The sequence below is a fragment of the Stegostoma tigrinum genome, chromosome 47, assembly GCF_030684315.1.
Source record: "Stegostoma tigrinum isolate sSteTig4 chromosome 47, sSteTig4.hap1, whole genome shotgun sequence".
In the NCBI taxonomy this organism is placed as follows: domain Eukaryota; kingdom Metazoa; phylum Chordata; class Chondrichthyes; order Orectolobiformes; family Stegostomatidae; genus Stegostoma; species Stegostoma tigrinum.
The window spans coordinates 6404789-6419748 of record NC_081400.1 but is presented as its reverse complement, the minus strand read 5'-3'; the positions used below and the strand labels follow the sequence as shown (position 1 = coordinate 6419748).

Here is a 14960-nt window from a genome sequence, read left to right as displayed (position 1 = left end):
TCCCCCCCTCTCTCTCTCTCAGGGAGATATCTGTACACTGACTGGTGTCTCTCAGTCCCCTCTCTCTCTCTCTCAGGGGGATATCTGTACACTGACTGGTGTCTCTCAGTCCCCTCTCTCTCTCTCAGGGAGATATCTGTACACTGACTGGTGTCTCTCAATCCCCTCTCTCTCTCTCTCAGGGGGATATCTGTACACTGACTGGTGTCTCTCAGTCCCTTCTCTCTCTCTCAGGGAGATATCTGTACACTGACTGGTGCCTCTCAGCTCTCCCCTCTCTCTCTCTCAGGGAGATATCTGTACACTGACTGGTGTCTCTCAGACCTCTCTCTCTCTCTCTCTCAGGGAGACATCTGTACACTGACTGGTGTCTCTCAGTCCCCCCTCTCTCTCAGGGAGATATCTGTACACTGACTGGTGTCTCTCAGTCCCCCCTCTCTCTCTCTCAGGGAGATATCTGTACACTGACTGGTGTCTCTCAGACCTCTCTCTCTCTCTCTCTCAGGGAGACATCTGGACACTGACTGGTGTCTCTCAGTTCCCCCTCTCTCTCAGGGAGATATCTGTACACTGACTGGTGTCTCTCAGTCCCCTCTCTCTCAGGGAGATATCTGTACACTGACTGGTGTCTCTCAGTCCCCTCTCTCTCTCTCTCTCTCTCAGGGAGATACCTGTACAGTGACTGGTGTCTCTCATTCCCCCCTCTCTCTCTCAGGGAGATATCTGTACACTGACTGGTGTCTCTCAGTCCCCTCTCTCTCTCTCTCAGGGAGATATCTGTACACTGACTGGTGTCTCTCAGTCCCCCCCTCTCTCTCTCTCAGGGAGATATCTGTACACTGACTGGTGTCTCTCAGTCCCCTCTCTCTCTCTCAGGGAGATATCTGTACACTGACTGGTGTCTCTCAGTCCCCTCTCTCTCTCTCTCAGGGGGATATCTGTACACTGACTGGTGTCTCTCAGTCCCCTCTCTCTCTCTCAGGGAGATATCTGTACACTGACTGATGCCTCTCAGCTCTCCCCTCTCTCTCTCAGGGAGATATCTGTACACTGACTGGTGTCTCTCAGTCCCCCCTCTCTCTCAGGGAGATATCTGTACACTGACTGGTGTCTCTCAGTCCCCCCTCTCTCTCTCTCTCAGGGAGATATCTGTACACTGACTGGTGTCTCTCAGTCCTCTCTCTCTCTCTCTCTCAGGGAGATACCTGTACAGTGACTGGTGTCTCTCAGTCCCCTCTCTCTCTCTCAGGGAGATATCTGTACACTGACTGGGGTCTCTCAGTCCCCCCTCTCTCTCAGGGTGATATCTGTACACTGACTGGTGTCTCTCAGTCCCCCCCCCTCTCTCTATCTCTCAGGGAGATACCTGTACACTGACTGGTGTCTCTCAGTCCCCTCTCTCTCTCTCAGGGAGCTATCTGTACACTGACTGGTGTCTCTCAGTCCCCCCTCTCTCTCAGGGTGATATCTGTACACTGACTGGTGTCTCTCAGTCCCCCCCCTCTCTCTATCTCTCAGGGAGATACCTGTACACTGACTGGTGTCTCTCAGTCCCCTCTCTCTCTTAGGGAGATATCTGTACACTGACTGGTGTCTCTCAGTCCCCCCTCTCTCAGGGAGATATCTGTGCACTGACTGGTGTCTCTCAGTCCCCTCTCTCTCTCTCAGGGAGATATCTGTACACTGACTGGTGTCTCTCAGTCCCCTCTCTCTCTCTCTCTCAGGGAGATATCTGTACACTGACTGGTGTCTCTCAGTCCCCTCTCTCTCTCTCTCAGGGAGATATCTGTACACTGACTGGTGTCTCTCAGTCCCCCCCCCTCTCTCTCTCAGGGAGATATCTGTACACTGACTGGTGTCTCTCAGTCCCCTCTCTCTCTCTCAGGGAGATATCTGTACACTGACTGGTGTCTCTCAGTCCCCCCCTCTCTCTCTCTCTCTCAGGGAGATATCTGTACACTGACTGGTGTCTCTCAGTCCCCCCCTCTCTCTCTCTCAGGGAGATATCTGTACACTGACTGGTGTCTCTCAGTCCCCCCCCTCTCTCTCTCAGGGAGATATCTGTACACTGACTGGTGTCTCTCAGTCCCCCCCTCTCTCTCTCTCAGGGAGATATCTGTACACTGACTGGTGTCTCTCAGTCCCCCCCTCTCTCTCTCTCAGGGAGATATCTGTACACTGACTGGTGTCTCTCAGTCCCCCCCCCTCTCTCTCTCAGGGAGATATCTGTACACTGACTGGTGTCTCTCAGTCCCCCCCTCTCTCTCTCTCAGGGAGATATCTGTACACTGACTGGTGTCTCTCAGTCCCCCCCTCTCTCTCTGTCAGGGAGATATCTGTACACTGACTGGTGTCTCTCAGTCCCCCCCCCTCTCTCTCTCAGGGAGATATCTGTACACTGACTGGTGTCTCTCAGTCCCCCCCTCTCTCTCTCTCAGGGAGATATCTGTACACTGACTGGTGTCTCTCAGTCCCCCGTCTCTCTCTCTCAGGGAGATATCTGTACACTGACTGGTGTCTCTCAGTCCCCCGTCTCTCTCTCTCAGGGGGATATCTGTACACTGACTGGTGTCTCTCAGTCCCCCCCTCTCTCTCTCTCAGGGAGATATCTGTACACTGACTGGTGTCTCTCAGTCCCCCGTCTCTCTCTCTCAGGGGGATATCTGTACACTGACTGGTGTCTCTCAGTCCCCCCCTCTCTCTCTCTCAGGGAGATATCTGTACACTGACTGGTGTCTCTCAGTCCCCCGTCTCTCTCTCTCAGGGAGATATCTGTACACTGACTGGTGTCTCTCAGTCCCCCGTCTCTCTCTCTCAGGGGGATATCTGTACACTGACTGGTGTCTCTCAGTCCCCCCCTCTCTCTCTCTCAGGGAGATATCTGTACACTGACTGGTGTCTCTCAGTCCCCCCCCTCTCTCTCTCAGGGAGATATCTGTACACTGACTGGTGTCTCTCAGTCCCCCCTCTCTCTCTCAGGGAGATATCTGTACACTGACTGGTGTCTCTCAGTCCCCCGTCTCTCTCTCTCAGGGAGATATCTGTACACTGACTGGTGTCTCTCAGTCCCCCGTCTCTCTCTCTCAGGGGGATATCTGTACACTGACTGGTGTCTCTCAGTCCCCCCTCTCTCTCTCAGGGAGATATCTGTACACTGACTGGTGTCTCTCAGTCCCCTCTCTCTCTCAGGGAGATATCTGTACACTGACTGGTGTCTCTCAGTCCCCCCTCTCTCTCTCCATCAGGGAGATATCTGTACACTGACTGGTGTCTCTCAGTCCCCCCTCTCTCTCTCAGGGAGATATCTGTACACTGACTGGTGTCTCTCAGTCCCCTCTCTCTCTCAGGGAGATATCTGTACACTGACTGGTGTCTCTCAGTCCCCTCTCTCTCTCTCTCAGGGAGATATCTGTACACTGACTGGTGTCTCTCAGTCCCCTCTCTCTCTCTCTCAGGGAGATATCTGTACACTGACTGGTGTCTCTCAGTCCCCTCTCTCTCTCTCTCAGGGAGATATCTGTACACTGACTGGTGTCTCTCAGTCCCCTCTCTCTCTCTCTCAGGGAGATATCTGTACACTGACTGGTGTCTCTCATGGGTTTATTGGTTGTGTTTCTGTCACCCTTAGGTCGGTCACCAGGCAGGGGAGCAGTTCACGTTTCATTGGTGGGATCATGTGTTCAACCAGGCAGCAGCCAATATCTCTGTGGAAACCAAAGAGGTGGGGATCGTTTTGATCAGTGTCCTGTCTGTGTGCCTTCCACGTGCTCTCGCCTTTTGCAACTAAATTTGCTTTGTTTGCCACGCTCTTCCCAAGCATCACTACATCTCCGTCACCTCCTGCAAACTGTACGCCCCCGCCCCACCCCGTCACCTCCAGCGGCCCCCGCCCTCCTGCTGTTGTCCTCTCCAACCCCCCGCCCTATCCCTGTCGTCCCCTCCAACCCCCCGCCCTATCCCTGTCGTCCTCTCCAACCCCCGCCCTCCTGCTGTTGTCCCCTCCAACCCCCCGCCCTATCCCTGTCGTCCTCTCCAACCCCCGCCCTCCTGCTGTTGTCCCCTCCAACCCCCCGCCCTATCCCTGTCGTCCTCTCCAACCCCCACCCTCCTGCTGTTGTCCTCTCCAACCTCCCGCCCTATCCCTGTCGTCCTCTCCACCCTCCCGCCCTATCCCTGTCGTCCTCTCCACCCTCCCGCCCTATCCCTGTCGTCCTCTCCAACCTCCCGCCCTATCCCTGTCGTCCTCTCCAACCTCCCGCCCTATCCCTGTCGTCCTCTCCAACCTCCCGCCCTATCCCTGTCGTCCTCTCCAACCTCCCGCCCTATCCCTGACGTCCCCTCCACCCCCCCGCCCTATCCCTGACGTCCCCTCCAACCCCCGCCCTATCCCTGTCGTCCTCTCCAACCTCCCGCCCTATCCCTGTCGTCCCCTCCACCCCCCCCGCCCTATCCCTGTCGTCCCCTCCACCCCCCCCGCCCTATCCCTGTCGTCCCCTCCACCCCCCCGCCCTATCCCTGTCGTCCCCTCCACCCCCCCGCCCTATCCCTGTCGTCCCCTCCACCCCCCCCGCCCTATCCCTGTCGTCCCCTCCACCCCCCCGCCCTATCCCTGTCGTCCCCTCCACCCCCCTGCCCTATCCCTGTCGTCCCCTCCACCCCCCCGCCCTATCCCTGTCGTCCCCTCCAACCTCCCGCCCTATCCCTGTCGTCCCCTCCACCCCCCCGCCCTATCCCTGTCGTCCCCTCCACCGCCCCGCCCTACCCCTGTCGTCCCCTCCAACCCCCCCGCCCTACCCCTGTCGTCCCCTCCAACCTCCCGCCCTATCCCTGTCGTCCCCTCCACCCCCCCGCCCTACCCCTGTCGTCCCCTCCAACCCCCCCGCCCTACCCCTGTCGTCCCCTCCAACCTCCCGCCCTACCCCTGTCGTCCCCTCCACCCCCCCGCCCTATCCCTGTCGTCCCCTCCAACCCCCCCGCCCTACCCCTGTCGTCCCCTCCAACCTCCCGCCCTATCCCTGTCGTCCCCTCCACCCCCCCGCCCTATCCCTGTCGTCCCCTCCAACCCCCCCGCCCTACCCCTGTCGCCCCCTCCAACCCCCCCGCCCTACCCCTGTCGCCCCCGTCCAAGCGCCCCCCCCCCCCGCTCTACCCCTGTCAGCCCGTCCCCCCACCCCCTCCCTATTTCTGTCACCCCTCCTGCCCTGGCAGAGACAGGTTGAATCGAGGGTTCAACACAGAAACATGGAAATTGGGAGTCGGGTAGGCCATTCGACCCTTTGGGTTGTTCTAACCTGCTCCCCCAATCAATAGGATTATGACTCAGTGCCCTGTTCCCCACTTTGGCCCCGTCAGCCCCAAGATCTGTATCCAACTTCTTCTTAAAACCATTCCGTGTTCCGGCCCCAGCACCGACCCCTTTCTATGGTGGAGAATCCTACAGGCTCCCTGCTTTTCTCCACATCTCGGTCCCACCCCCCCCCCTCCTTCAACCCCCAAATCCCATTCCAGACTCCAACCCCCAAATCCCATTCCAGACTCCAACCATACCCTGTGGGGACAAAGTCACTGCACTGGGCCCTTCTGTATCTCTCCCCTCTGACCTTCAACCTATTGGCCATCCACCTTGTCTCTGCCCCTCATGGTTTATACATGGGGCCACCCCATTGGTCTCCTACGCTCGCAGAAACGGCCGAACCAATTGGCTTCGAGCTTTGCGGTCATTGCAGGCTTCAGCCACTGGAGGGCCCCGCTGGCTCGCGCCCGCCCTCTGGTGGCCCTGACTCAACCTGCGGCCGTCGGGAGACTCCTGTCCCTCACCGTGGGGGAATGGTGGGGTCCACGTAGAAGCCTCTCGCAAAGGGTCCTAGTTCCGGGCGAAAGGGACCAAAGCGGGAGCGGGGGACTGAGTTGAACGATGGTAGCGAGTGGCGAGGCAGTCTTGAGGGGCCGAATGGACTACCCCTCCAGTTTTCTACGCTGGGCGCTGCGTATGAAGAGGGGAGAGTTTGCGGTCACCTATTCTGGCTGGTTTATCCCTTCTGGACGTTGGAGAGCGGTGACTCAGAGATGGCTGTATGTGTGTGCGAACGCTGTTCAATCCCATTCACCAGTCTTCAGTAACTGAAGGCGCCTATGACCAAAACCTAGACAGCACCCAGGCTGGGTCTGACAAGGGGCAAGTAACACGCGTGCCACACAAATGCCAGGCTGTGACCATCTCCAATCAGAGAGAGAATCTAAACATTGCCTCCTTGACGTTCCATGGGTTCACCATCGCTGTATTTCCCCCCCCCGCCCCCGGCCACCATCACCATCCTTGGGGTTACCATTGACCAGAAACTGACCCGGACCCAGCCCCATATCGATATGTGGGGGGTAGGGGGGTTGCTACAAGAGCAGGTCAGAGGCTAGGAATCCTGCAGCGAGTGACTCCCGTCCCGACTCCCCCAATGCCCTGTCCCACCACTGACAAGGCAAGAGTGTGAGGGAATACCGCCCCCCACCCCCCCCACTTGCCCTGGATGGGGGCAGCTCCGACAAACACTCAAGAAGCCCGACACCGCCCAGGGATGAAGCAGCTCCCCCCCCACCCCCCTTGGATTGACACCACATCCACAAGCGCCCCCCCCCCCGCCCGATGCTCAGTCGCAGCAGTGTGTACCGTCTACAGCGACTCCCTGAGGCAGCACCTTCCAAACCTGGGACCCCTACCCCCTGGGAGGGGGTGGGGGCAAGGGGCAGCAGGTACAGGGGAACACCAGCCCCCTGCGAGTTTCCTTCCGAGGCCATCCCGCAGTCCGTGCCCACTTGGAAAAATACCGGGCCGTTCCTTCAGGGTCGAAATCCTGGAACTCCCTCCCGATGGGCGCTGTGAGCCTCCACCACACAGCGGGTGGGGGGCTAAGGTAGAGACTCAGTTGGCAGCTCACCCCAACTTCCTGGCAGGGGGGGAGGGGAGGGTGCAATTAGGGATGGGGAATTAGGAACGAACGACAGCCTCTGGGCCCATCCTGTGACAGTCCCATCCATTGAATGACATTAAAATTCCTGCTTTCAAAGTATCTTTCAAATACTTCCTGAATCTAATTTGGAAATGGCCATTCTGTCCACAATACCCAAACAATGAAGCACATCTTCAAGTGGCTCAAATGAAGAGCTCTGCTCTGGAGCACAGGAGGAGGCCATTTGGCCCAGCAAGCGTGTGCTGACTCTTGGCAGCGGATCGGGGGCGGGGTGGGGTGTGGCAGGGGGGAACGCTCCCCACACTTGTGTCTCGCACTGTGGCTCCTGCACACCTTTATCACCCCCGGCTTCGCGTATTTCTCCTGCTCCCTGCTTTTCAAAGTTCCTGTTGAATCTGCTCCCTTCAAGATCCCAGATCCCAATGACTCGCTGCCTCGACAAATGTGCACTCCTCCTCCCTTTCCCTGGCTCTTCCCATCATTCCGTTCAATTCATGCATCCCCTCTCCACCCTAACCCGCACATCCCTGAGCACTACGGGACAATTTAGCACGGCCAATCCACCGTAACCCGCACATCCCTGGGCACTACGGGGCAATTTAGCACGGCCAATCCACCCTAAACCACACATCCCTGGGCACTACGGGACAATTTAGCACGGCCAATCCACCGTAACCCGCACATCCCTGGGCACTACAGGACAATTTAGCACGGCCAATCCACCCTAACCTGTACATCCCTGGGCACTACGGGACAATTTAGCACAGCCAACCCACCCTAACCTGTACATCCCTGGGCACTACAGGACAATTTAGCACGGCCAATCCCACCCTAACCCGCACATCCCTGGGCACTATGGGACAATTTAGCACGGCCAACCCACCCTAACCCACACATCCCTGGGCACTATGGGACAATTTAGCACGGCCAATCCACCCTAACCCGCACATCCCTGGGCACTACGGGACAATTTAGCACGGCCAATCCACCCTAACCCGCACATCCCTGGGCACTACGGGACAATTTAGCACGGCCAACCCACCCTAACCTGTACATCCCTGGGCACTACAGGACAATTTAGCACGGCCAACCCACCCTAACCTGTACATCCCTGGGTACTACGGGACAATTTAGCACGGCCGATCCACCCTAACCCGCACATCCCTGGGCACTACAGGACAATTTAGCACGGCCGATCCACCCTAACCCGCACATCCCTGGGCACTACAGGACAATTTAGCACGGCCAATCCACCCTAACCCGCACATCCCTGGGCACTACGGGGCAATTTAACACGGCCAACCCACCCATACCTGAACATCTCTGGACTGTGGGAGGAAACTGGAGCACCCAGAGGAAACCCACAGAGACAGTTGCCTGAGGGTGGTTCCCTGGCGCTGTGGGACAGAAGCGTTAACCGCTGATGCCACCACGATCCCAGCAACCCTGCTCCCTGAATCAGTTTACCACCTCCCCTCAATGCGGGTCCCTGACTCGCTACCCGCCCCCTTCCTGTTGTTATCGATCCTGTTTTTGGAGTGGGGCTTTGGAAGGGCTTGGTGGGGTCCTCCTTTCTGGCCCTCGACTGATACGGTCTGGTCTCTCCCTGGCAGGATGGGGTGGAGGTGAAGAATCTTGCCGAGGGAGGGGACGTGTCAGTCACCAACACGAAGCCTCGCAAGGCCCGACTTTGCAAGGAGCTGCTGTACGGGCGGTTCATCAAGGTACCCCCAAGCCTGGGCTGGGTGGAGGTCTAACCACAGCTGTGGCACCAGGGGTGGGCGGGATGGGAACGTCCATGGGCTACGCAACGCAACCTGACGCTGTTGGGGGGTTGGAGACGGTTGCGGGGTGGGGGGGGGGGGGCGCGATGTGGTGCTGGGAAGTTGACAGCAATGGAGGGCTGGGGGTGGTGACGGAGACAGCGAGGGTGTGACACAGACAGGGAGGGTTGATGAGTTGGGGGCGGCGCTGGAGGGGGTGACTGAGACGGCGAGGGTGTTGATGGGTTGGGGGACGGATACGGAGAGTGGGTTGATGGGCAGGAGAGTGGGGGGTGGTGATGGAGGCGGGGAGGGCGTGTAGGGGGGCCGGGAAGATGTGATGGAGGCTGTGGGGGTGTGGTGTGGGAGGGTGTGTGGGGTTTGAGGTCGGGGGGGGAGCATGTAGGGTCTGGGGGTGTCTGGGAGGGGTTGACGGAGACGGTGGGGGGGCTGGAGGGGGCAACGGAGATGGAGAGGGGGCTGGAGGGTGTTGATGGGCGGGAGGGTGGGAGACGGGGAGGGTGTTGATGCGTGGGGGTGGGCTGGAGGGGGTGACGGAGATGGCAAGCATGTTGATGGGTGGAGGGACAGATATGGTGAGAGCCTTGATGGACAGGAGGGTGGGAGACGGGGAGGGGGTTGATGGGTGGGAGGGGGCGATGGAGGCGGTGTAGAGGGGCCAGGAGGAGGTTGGTGGGCGGGATGGTTGGAGGGGGCGACGGAGACGGAGCAGGGAGGGTGCAACGGGGAGGGGGCCGGAGGGGGTTGATGGGTGGGAGGGAGCAATGGAGGTGGGGAGGGGGGTGTAGGGGTGCCGGGAGGGTGAGGGGTTTGATGGGCGGGATGGTTGGTGGGGGCAACGGAGACGGGGCAGGGGTGTAGGGGGGCCGGGAGGGGGTGACGGAGCTGGGGAGAGGGTATCGGCGGTCCGGGGAGGAGAAGTGAGGTGCCTAGGTCATTCTGACACTAAGCAGGGTGGCAGTGTGTGTTGTGAAGAGGATGCTACGAGGCTGAGGATGACTTGTACAGACTGGCCGAGTGGCTAAACACTTGACAAATGCAACATAACGTGGATAAATGGGAGGTTATTCACTTTGGTCACAAAAACAGGAAGACAGATTATTAGAGATAACAAGGTTTCAGGCCCGAAGCATCAGCTTTCCTGCTCCTACGGTGCTGCTTGGCCTGCTGTGTTCATCCACCTCTACATCTTGTAATAGAACATAGAACATAGAAAAGTACAGCACAGTACAGGCCCTTCGGCCCACGATGTTGTGCCATGGAATAATTCTAATCCAAAAATAAAATAACCTAACCGACATTCCCCTCAATTCACTGCTGTCCATGTGCATGTCCAGCAGTCGCTTAAATGTCACTAATGACTCTGCTTCTACGACTACCACTGGTAAACTATTCCATGTGCTCACAACTCTCTGGGTGAAGAACCTCCCTCTGACGTCTCCTCTATACCTTCCTCCTAACACCTTAAAACCAAGAAGCCTCGTGGCAGTCAATCCTGCCCTGGGGAAAAGTCTCTGGCTATCGACTCTATGCATGCCTCTCATTACCTTGTACACCTCGATCAGGTCACCTCTCTTCCTCCTTCTCTCCAGAGAGAAAAGTCTGAGCTCAGTCAACCTCTCCTCGTAAGACAAGCCCTCCAGTCCAGGCAGCATCCTGGTAAACCTCCTTTGCACCCTCTCCAAAGCCTCCACATCTTTCCTATAATACGGCGGCCAGAACTGGACACAATATTCCAAGTGTGGTCTCACCAGGGTTTTGTAGAGCTGCAGCATAACCTCGCGGCTCTTAAACCTGATCCCCCTGCGAATGAAAGCCAAAACACCATCTGCTTTCTTAACAATCTTATCCACTTGGGTGGCAACTTTGAGGGAGCTATGTACTTGATCTCGGATTCTCCAGCATCTGCAGTTCCTACTATCTCTGATTTTTAAATCTGTTGTCCCTTATCCTGAAACGATGACCTCCTGTCACAGATTACCCTCCATATAGAAACCCTTCTCTGGCACTTCTCCCTTTATCATCCCCTAAGTCAGAATGCCCCCCCCCCCCCATTCTTCTAAGCTCCCAGGGACTATCGGCTTAATCTCTCCTCCTAAAACATAGGCACAGGAGTAGACCATTCGGCCCTTCGAGCCTGCACCACTGTTCAATCCAATGATGGTTGATCGTACAATCTCAGTATCCAATTCCCAACCTCTCCCCATATTCCTTGGTCCCTTTAGCTGCAAGGGCCATATCCAACTCCCTACTGAATAGAGCCGATGAACTGGCCCCAAAAGCTTCCTATGAGAGAGAATTCCACAGGTTCGCAACTCTCTGAGCGAAGATACTCTTCCTCATCTCGGCCTAAGATGGTTTCCCCCTTATTCTTAGACTGTGACCCCCTAGTTCTGGACTTCCCCAACATCAGCAACATTCTTCCCGCATCTAGCCTGTGCAGTCCCATTAGGATTTTATATGTTTCTATGAGATTCCCCCTTCATTCTTCTAAATTTCAGCAAATACAAGCCCAGTCGATCCAGTCATTCCCTATATGTCAGTCCTGCCAACCTGGGAATCAGTCTGGTGAACCTACGCTGGACTTCCTCAATAGCAAGAATATCCTGCACACGATAAAACTGCACACGATACTCAAGATGTGGTCTTAACGAGACAAGCCCCTCATCTCTGGAAGTAACGTGGGCTGTTTTAACCCCATGGTGATTCCCATTGAAGACCTTTGTTCCAATTTCATTCCCCTCCAACCTTCCCTTGAAAGTTCCTGTTGAATCTGCCCCCTTTCCAGCATATCCCTCCATCTCATCAACTCACTGTCTGAACAACCTCATGCCCCACCAACCATTGCCCCCCCCCGACCAATCCTCCACCCGTCTCCCACTGTGGTGTCCCAGCTGTGTACCCCCCCCCCCCCCCCCCCACAAAACTGGCGAGGACGCTATCTCCTTCTGGATTGGCTTGAATGCTTTCCGGGATTTGGATCTCTCTGTCTCTCTCTCTCTGTGTCCCGTCCCTGTGTTTCCAGGCTGACACCCTGACTCCTGGCAGCGAGGCGACGCTGGTAAAATCCGAGAGCACCAACGACAGCGATGAGGACGACAGCCTTGACCTCTCCTCGACCAGAAGGTGCTAACTCCAGCAACTGGTCCTCTGGTATTTGTCGGGGGTGGGGGTGCTGATAGTTGTATTGCAATCCATGCCCCCCCCCCCCACCGTTTGTTTTCTTTTATTCCTCAGACTGTGGGCATCAATGGCTTGTGTCCACCCCCGCCCCTTCGCTGGTTCCCTCAGGCCATAGAGAACTGTGATTAAGCATTGACTCCGATGTTGGTGGCCTGGAGTCACGTGTGGGACTGGACTGGCCTCTGCCCTCACTCTGTAGGATGTTGGCGTTGGGTGCCTGGTGCCAATCCTCGCGGCTCTGGGAACGAAACATAAAAAAACGTTCAGCGACCCAGCGCCCCACTGCCTCCTCGGTTCCACAGGCTCGGACAGAGGCATGTTCTGTCTGTCTGTGCCCTTATGGGGTGACCACCCCTCTCGTCTGTAAACAGTCTTCCCTCGTTCTGGATCGGTCCAACGCAGGAAACAGCCTCTCCACATCCGCCTGGATTTTATGCCCCCGCCACTCCCGCACCCCTTCACTGATCGAGGGTTTGGGATAAATGGGATTGACAGGGGAGAGCAACGGACAGAAGCAGCGACTCCCTCGGCAAAGATGTTCCACCGCCTTGGGTTTTATTAACGATATCCTCCTGCCCACCCTCCCCTCCGACTGCGCCCGCCCCCTCGGCGCCCACCCTCCCCTCCGACAGCACCCGCCCCCTCGGCGCCCACCCTCCCCTCCGACAGCACCCGCCCCCTCGGCGCCCACTCTCCCATCCGACCGCACCCGCCCCCTCAGCGCCCACCCCTCCCCTCCGACCGCACCCGCTCCCTTGGTGCCCCTCGCCTCCCCTCGACCGCACATGCCCCCTCAGCGCCCACCCCTCCCCTCCGACCGCGCCTGCCCCCTCGGCGCCCACCCCTCCCCTCCGACCGCGCCCGCCCCCTTGGCGCCCACCCCTCCCCTCCGACCGCGCCCGCCCCCTCGGCGCCCACCCTCCCCTCCGACCGCGCCCGCCCCCTCGGCGCCCACCCTCCCCTCCGACCGCGCCCGCCCCCTCGGCGCCCACCCTCACCCCCGACCGCGCCCGCCCCCTCGGTGCCCACCCTCCCCTCCGACCGCACCTGCTCCCTCGGTGCCCCCCGCCTCCCCTCTGACCGCACATGCCCCCTCGGCGCCCCCCCACCGTCCCCTGTGACACTGCTGTGCTCCCTTCACTGCGTGTTGGCCTGCTTCATAATTCACTGGAGTGGAGGGTGGGGTGCTGGTTTTACACTTGCTGTGGGGAGGGAGTGTGGGTTGCCAGCTTTTGGAATTCGCTTCCACAGATGGTGGGGGCAGCTCAGCATTAGAGTGTGTTTGAAGTTGGGGGCGATAGGTTTCTGATACTCAACAGCGTGTAAGCCTTTGGGCTGCTGTGTTGGGTGATACATTCAGTGATCTTTTGAATGGCACAGCAGACTTGATGGGCCGAGTGGCCGAATGCTGCTCCTTTGTCAGAGAGTCTAAGGCCAGAGGGGTGTCATCACAGAATAAGGGGTCACCCTTTGAAGACAGAGATGAGGAGGAATGTCTTCTCTGAGGAGAGCAAATCTGTGGAAATCTTTGTAGAACAGAATCATAGAATCCCTACAGTGTGGGAGCAGGCTGTTTGGTCCATCGAGTCCACACCCGCTCTCCAAAGAGCATCTTATCCAGACCCTATCCCTGTAACCCTGCGTTTCCAATGGCCAATCCACCCTAACCCGCACATCCCTGGGCACTACGGGACAATTTAGCACGGCCAACCCACCCTAACCCGCACATCCCTGGGCACTACGGGACAATTTAGCACGGCCAATCTACCCTAACCCGCACATCCCCGGGCACTACGGGACAATTTAGCATGGCCAATCCACCCTAACCCGCACATCCCTGGGCACTACGGGACAATTTAGCACGGCCAACCCACCCTAACCTGCACATCCCTGGGCACTACAGGACAATTTAGCTCGGCCAATCCACCCTAACCCGCACATCCCTGGGCACTATGGGACAATTTAGCACGGCCAATCCCACCCTAACCCGCACATCCCTGGGCACTATGGGGCAATTTAGCATGGCCAATCCACCCTAACCCGCACATCCCTGGGCACTACGGGACAATTTAGCACGGCCAATCCACCCTAACCCACACATCCCTGGGCACTACGGGACAATTTAGCACAGCCAATCCACCCTAACCCGCACATCCCTGGGCACTACGGGACTATTTAGCACGGCCAATCCACCCTAACCCGCACATCCCTGGGCACTATGGGACAATTTAGCACGGCCAACCCACCCTAACCCACACATCCTAGGACTGTGGGAGGAAACCATGCAGACACACAGAGAATGTTCAAACTCCACACAGACAGTTGCCCCGAGGCTGGGATTGAGCCCAGGTGCCTGGCGCTGTGAGACAGTGCCGCTAACCACTGAGACTCCCTTACCACAGAGGGGCTGGCAGGGCTGGGTCATTGATTATATTCAAGGCCAAGAGATTTTTAATCGGGAAGGGATTTGACAGGTTATTTGGGTGGGGGGGTGGTGTGCAGGTGAGAGAGTGGAGGTGATCACATCAGCTGACGAATGCCAGAGCAGAATCGATAGGCTGAGTGGCCTGGTCCTCTGTTCTCAGGGTCGACTTTGCAGCCCCTGTGCCAGAGTGGAGTTTACGTGGGCGGGTGGGTGGGTGCAGGGCGGTGGTGGTGTGGTGCGCTGAGATGTTGGCCGTAACGGGAGCGGTAACTTTGAACGCAGATCTGCTGGTGTATCAGCAGAATAAGCCTCTGCTCTGGTTTTGTTTCCGATGGCAGACTGACAGATGAAGAATTGGTACGGGCGTGCGGGGGCCGAACTGGGCACAAGTGAGTACACGTCACCCCACCCTCCGGGTTCCCTCTGAATGCTGGGGGCTGGAATTAGACATACAGCATGAAAACGGACCCTTTGGTCCAACTTGTCCATTCTGATTAAGTTTCTCAAACAGAACTGGCCCCATTTCCTATCCGTGTCCCCATCCCGATGCCTTGTAAATGCTGTCGCTGTACCAGCCCCCACCCACTTCCTCTGGCAGCTCGTTCC

At 57.7% G+C, this 14960-nt stretch overlaps 1 non-coding gene across 1 annotated transcript; it reads left to right on the top strand.

Annotated features, from left to right (window-relative positions):
* The first annotated feature begins 3503 nt into the window (after positions 1 to 3503).
* On the top strand, positions 3504 to 14743 carry LOC125449694 (uncharacterized). Its single transcript, XR_009443472.1, has 4 exons — positions 3504 to 3721; positions 8576 to 8686; positions 11772 to 11872; positions 14693 to 14743. It is a non-coding gene; the product is annotated as an uncharacterized LOC125449694 (transcript).
* Positions 14744 to 14960: the final 217 nt, after the last annotated feature.